The sequence below is a fragment of the Myotis brandtii genome, unplaced genomic scaffold, assembly GCF_000412655.1.
Source record: "Myotis brandtii unplaced genomic scaffold, ASM41265v1 scaffold197, whole genome shotgun sequence".
NCBI classification, from domain to species: Eukaryota; Metazoa; Chordata; class Mammalia; order Chiroptera; family Vespertilionidae; genus Myotis; species Myotis brandtii.
In genome coordinates, this window is record NW_005357346.1 from 1,284,873 (window position 1) to 1,290,759 (window position 5,887).

At 45.2% G+C, this 5,887-nt stretch overlaps 1 long non-coding RNA gene across 1 annotated transcript in view; it reads right to left on the minus strand.

Moving 5' to 3' along the window:
• Positions 1-3,366: 3,366 nt before the first annotated feature.
• Positions 3,367-5,887, minus strand: part of LOC106725915 — a 78,654-nt gene continuing 76,133 nt past the window's right edge. The window contains exon 3 of the long non-coding RNA XR_001361921.1: positions 3,367-3,404. This is a non-coding gene — a long non-coding RNA (uncharacterized LOC106725915). The remainder of the gene's footprint in view (positions 3,405-5,887) is intronic.

Sequence of the window (5,887 nt, forward strand, 5' to 3'; positions counted from 1 at the left end):
CACCACAACATGAGGAACTGTATTAAAGGGTCTCGGCATTAGGAAGGTTGAGAACCACTGGTCTAGCAGGTAAACATGGTTCCTAGTACCCTATTTGTTCTTTGCTTACCAACACTTCTTCCCTACGTTGTATAAAAGTATAGAGCAGTGGTTCTCAACCTTCTGGCCCTTTAAATATAGTCTCTCATGTTGTGACCCAACCATAAAATTATTTTCGTTGCTACTTCATAACTGTAATGTTGCTACTGTTATGAATCGTAATGTAAATATCTGATATGCAGGATGGTCTTAGGTGACCCCTGTGAAAGGGTCATTCGACCGCCAAAGGGGTCACAACCCACAGGTTGAGAACCGCTGGTATAGAGCAATGTCATTAAATTCTAACTTATAGTAGAAAGTCCTAATCAATGGGATTTTCCTTTACGTTCCAGTTTTGTTCTCAGACTTACAGGTCTGGCCTCACTATGGAGGTTAGCCTCGTGTTCAGGTATCAGACTCCCTTTCTCCCAAACGAAGCACCAGTACTACATTTCTGATTGGGGGCGGGGGGGGGGGCTCTGCTCCCCCAAATATAAATGTAGTGTCTCTTGGCCCTCTTGCACTGAATGATTTCAGCAGTTTCCAAAACAAAATTAAATACAGCCCTAGCTTGAAAAATGTTCCATCTCCTGGAGTCACGGCATTTAGTAGTATTATGTGCTTATTATTATTCAAAACAAATAGGAGTGATAAAACATCAGTTGGAGCCACCCCAGGACAGAAGGAACTAGAATATCTAATAAAAAAATCATAGTATTCCACAAATAGAAAGTGTTAAAAATGCAGAAAAACAATGGCAGAGGACATTCTGAACCTTCCCCCCAAACAGCGGTCACCTGAAATAATAGAGCAGCTCTAAACAGCCAGGCAGATAGGCACGAGAGGGTTGGCCAGGCTAACCCCACTGACAACCTCAGAAGTGCCCAACACAGTAGGACATCACTTTTAGCTTCCCTCCCTCCCTAGTGGCATCTCAATGGTGCTCCTTCAAATAGTCTGAACTCTCCAGCTAAGGGTACCACAGTCAGGCATCCTCTGCTCTCCACGAGAAAGCATCCAAGGACCAGGACATCTCATTATTCCACAAAGGGCCTCTAAAGCCACAGTTCAACCTGAGCAAATGTTTAACTCCAACTTGGGAAAAACCACGGGATGTTAAAAACCACAACCATTCTGAGATTGCCCTTCCCAGGGGAGAATGTGGCAGGTTAACGGTTGGGTGACTCTTGTTTGCTCCCCAGACCAGGGTGGTTGTGAATTCCACAGAGACCGAGGAGCCAACCTTCACTCAGGTGCCCCGCGTGCCCGCCTTCCTGATTCTCCTGCACCGACCAGCCCAGCCCCATCGGAGTGCAGCCTCATTCCTGAGATGCCTGACTTGGGCACCGTGGACCTCTTGGGTGACCAGTGCAAGGGTTTATTCACAAATGAGTCACTTTACCTGGACCTGCTTCCAGAGGATAGCAGGCAGGGACAAGGCAGACCTGAGGCCCCAGGGACCAGCGAAGCTGTGTTCCTGCCCTCTCACCTCCACACTGCGCAACCCTCAACTCCCTCCACCACTTTTGACTTGGGGGAAGAGGAGAAAGGAAACGTGAAGACCAGTAGGAGGTGAGATCCGAGCAGTTTGCATCACCCGTGACATGGGGAGGGGAACAGTGGGGCCAAATCCTATTTATTTTTACTCACAATGAGGTAGCTAATCCTTGCATAAAGTCAGGAGATTCCCTTCTACTGTAGCACTACTAATAATAGCCCCTAAAAAAAATCTTAATGGAAATAATCTAAATATGTGACAACTGGAAATTGCCTAAGTAAATCCAAATAATTGAATACCATACAATAATTTAACATGCTATTTACCAAGATTTTGAGGACTAAGGAAATGTGGGTGACAGAATGTTTGATTCGAAACAGGATTTATTTACATACGGTTTCATCTCAGCGATGTAAATATAGAAAATATACACGGTACGAGATAATGTTTTGTCTGCCAGTATCTCCTTCTCTCCTCCCACTTCCAGGTTTTCTGGGGACTTTACATACATACACATGCGCGCGCGCGCGCGCGCGCGCACACACACACACACACACACACACACACACTCTTGCACAGGAGAACCAATGAGCACAGGATGGCTGGCTCCTGGCCACGGTTGACTGGTCCAGGTGGACATCTGACCCAGCCAGGACAAGCCTCTCCTTCCCCAGTAATTCTGGATCTGGAACTGAGGGGCTCGGTCCCTCCAGCAGCAGAAACAACAGGACAGGGTGCCCAGGAGCTGCAGATGTGGGCCCACGTGTCCTGCCCTGTGGGCCAGAGACCCCGGCAGCAGACCCCCAGAGAGCAGGGCTGGAGGGGCCGACGCACCGAGGAAGAAACAAGAGGAGGAGGGTGTCCTGACAGCAGGTGAGTCCCTGCGGGTCTCATTGCTCCTAAGGCCTGGAGAGTCCACGATCCTCCTAATAAAGCCTCCTTTGTCACCCAAGCCGTGGGGACTGGATTTCTGTCATTTGTCACCAGAAGAATCCTAACCAACATGTGCTCCCTCAGGTACCCAATTACGTAGACATCCCCCCACATACCTCCAACTGCTATGGGGAGGGGTGTCTGATGGCTTTTCAGAGCTTCCCATATTTTCCACTATGAACATTTTTATCATCAGCGTCCACACTCAAATCCACCACTCTAATTCACTTACACATAAGCTCATACTTTGCACAGGGTTAAGGAAAATGTATAGTTAACAGAAAACATATATGTATTAAATATATATGCTATGTCTAATCTTAAGATTATATATATATAACCTATTTTAAGATTATATATATGTAATCTATGGATTACATATGTGAGTATATCTACATATAAAAAATCTTCCTGTTAGACATAGAATCCAATATTCTGGAAAATGTTAGTCTTTTGACACGCCCCCTCCTGGAGGCCTCGGGTGCTCTGCTGGGGGCGACCTTCACTGTCCTCACCCCTGCCTTGGCCTGGCCTCCAAGTCACGCCTCCCATTTTGTCTGCTCTGGGGTCTCTACTGATCCATTTTCCAAAGGCCAGCCATTTGCACGTCTTACCAGAAAGGAAGGGCAGGAAACTTCTGCCATCTTTCCACATGGTATGACTGCTTCTCTCCCATTGTTTCCATAAACCATTGCCATTTTGGTCTCTCCTTCCTCCCCAGCAGAGCCTTCAAAAGCTCTCTTCTTTGGAAGCCCAAAGCAAACCCTCTTTTCTGACTGAGAATCAGAAAACTTGGCTGGCACACCCCCTAGTGGTCGCCTAATGAATCCCCCCCAATTATTATAGGTTACTCACCCCCGGGGTTTCTCGAAGTGTGTTCCATGGGATCCCAGTTCTGCAGGAAAACAGCAGAGAAGTATTTTATGCCTTAGTTCGGTTTGAAAACACTTGGATAAATAAAGGCAATCAGTCTGCTTTATTGGTGGACTCCTCTAAGTCTTTAATATGCTAATAAATATTATGAATCTCAAGATAAGATTTTAGCATGCAGTAGATCCCAGATTTATTTGGTTAGACTTTCAGGAAATAATAGGAATAGCTGCCAATTATTGAGCATATACTACCAATCATAGTATTCCATTTATAGGTAAAGAAATTGATGCTTAAAGAAGTCAAATAACTTGCTCAAGTTAGGTTTCTATGACACCAAAGTCCATGTTCTTATCCATTACAAGATCCTAGCCTCATACTAGTTCCAGGACATTACTCTGCAAATTCCACTTGCATAAATTATGGAATTTGTGCACTTTGCGCTACTTGTTCCCTGTCTGACCAGTCATGTGGGTCTACAGATCACGTCCCAGTGCAACAGGAAGAGCGGGCCCACAGAGGATATGGAGGGCTCCTGACTGCCCATGGGAGCTTTTGTTTCCATGGCAACAAAGAGAGAGTCACTATCTCAATGCCACAAACAAAATCCTTCTGGAAAAATCTCAGCAAAAGGGCACCATGTCAGGGACCCTAATAAATATTTTCCAATGATATTATGGAAAATACAGTATACCACTTTTTTTTTATTTCTCCTAAAAGAAGCTTAATTTCATTTGAGTCTTAGATATCTGTTGACCTGGTTTTATAAGCAATAGGATATTCCATATAGATATATGGTTGTTGTTTTTCATCTAGTATTAAAAAAGGGAGGGGGGATAATAAACATCTCACATTTTAATGTCATAATATGTTCAAAGTTTAACTGATTTGCATAGGTTGTTTTTTTGGTTTTTCGATTTTTTTTTCTTTAGTTTCAAGTAGAACAAGCCCAAAGATAATTTCTTGGCTCACATAACTTAAAAAGTCCAGGCTTCAGGCACAGTGGGATCCAGGGGTTCAAATGAGACCATCATTAAAACTGAACGTATGGTACTTGTATTTTTAGAGAAAGGAAATGGCATATAATGCTACAAATATATCTTGGTCCTTTGTCCTACTGGCATTGAGAAATACTGCAAATAATTACATGGATGTTGTAAGTTTGAGGATGGACACTCCCCCACCCCCCAACCTTCACCACTGGTCCTCCAGCAACTCTTACAGACATTTAACTCCCATCTGTAAAAACAGGCACATTACTTCCCATTCCCACTTCAGTGGGAAGAACTTGTAAAGCTTTCAAAGGCTTTTTTCCTTAGAGGATTAAATATTGTGATATATTTTTTGCTCTCAATGTTCGGAGAAATAGCACTTCACACTGGCAAAGGGTTTTCCAAGTATTTATTTGTTTTACAAATGTATCATTTAAAACTCCATAATTAGCCTGGTAAAACGTACACCTTCCACATTACAACCGGAGCTTAAAGCCAATCGAGCCACAAAGGAAGAGGGATAATATATTCCTTCCCCATATTTAAATTCACATTGTGTGTGTGTGTGTGTGTTTGTAAGACACATACAAATGGCAAATAAGGAAACGTAAAAAAGGACAGATAGATAGATAGTCCCAGATTTTAAAACCACCCCCAAGGTAGAACAGGTGGTGAAAATATAATAAAACATGTTGCAAGGAACATGCCATGAATTTTAAAAACAAAAACGCCTACAGACCAAATAAACTGCTCTGACACCCAGCTACATCTGAAGTTCCCAAACTCTTTTAAATGACAAAGCAGAAGTTCCCGAGAGAGGGAGTCCAACCGGAATGGTGTGAGGGCGAAAGGGGACAGAGCTGGAACGGACATGGACGGGCGGACACCCAGCCGCTCTCCCTTGCCAGGATGGGCCCTCGGGGCTGGCCCATATGCACGAGCCTGGGGACCAAGGATTCTGTGGGCGAAGGCCTCTGGGAGCCTCCTGCACCCACCCGCCCACCTGGCTGGTGGTTTCTCAGTGGGTCTGATGCAACATTTGGTTCATGTGATCAGAAGCTGTGCCTACACTTGTCGACATCCACTTCCCGGTACCCAATTTGAAGGCAGGCTGGAGGCCTTGGCCCAGGGGATGTAGGGGTGCAGGCAGACAGCCTCTGTCTCTGCAGCACCCACCTTCACAAATCCCAATTATTCATTCATCACAACCACCTGCCTGTCCTTTACTCGTGGTCAACAGTTTGTGAACAGCTTTCCCTCTGCTGCCTGTCAGCATTACACAGAAATGCGGGGGCTACGAAGACCATAGCCGGTGTTCACTCTGCAATGAGGAAGAGGGAAATGACCACAGAGGGAACAGCGGCCCAAGACCTCTGACCCCCGGCCCAGTGCTCTTTCTGCTGGAATATGCTAAGAGTATTCAGGGATAAGAGTTAGGGGTGGGTTTGGCATTCTGACCCCTCAACCCCAGGCTCCCAAATTCAAAGGCCTGAAGAGGTCAGACGGGAGGGAAAGG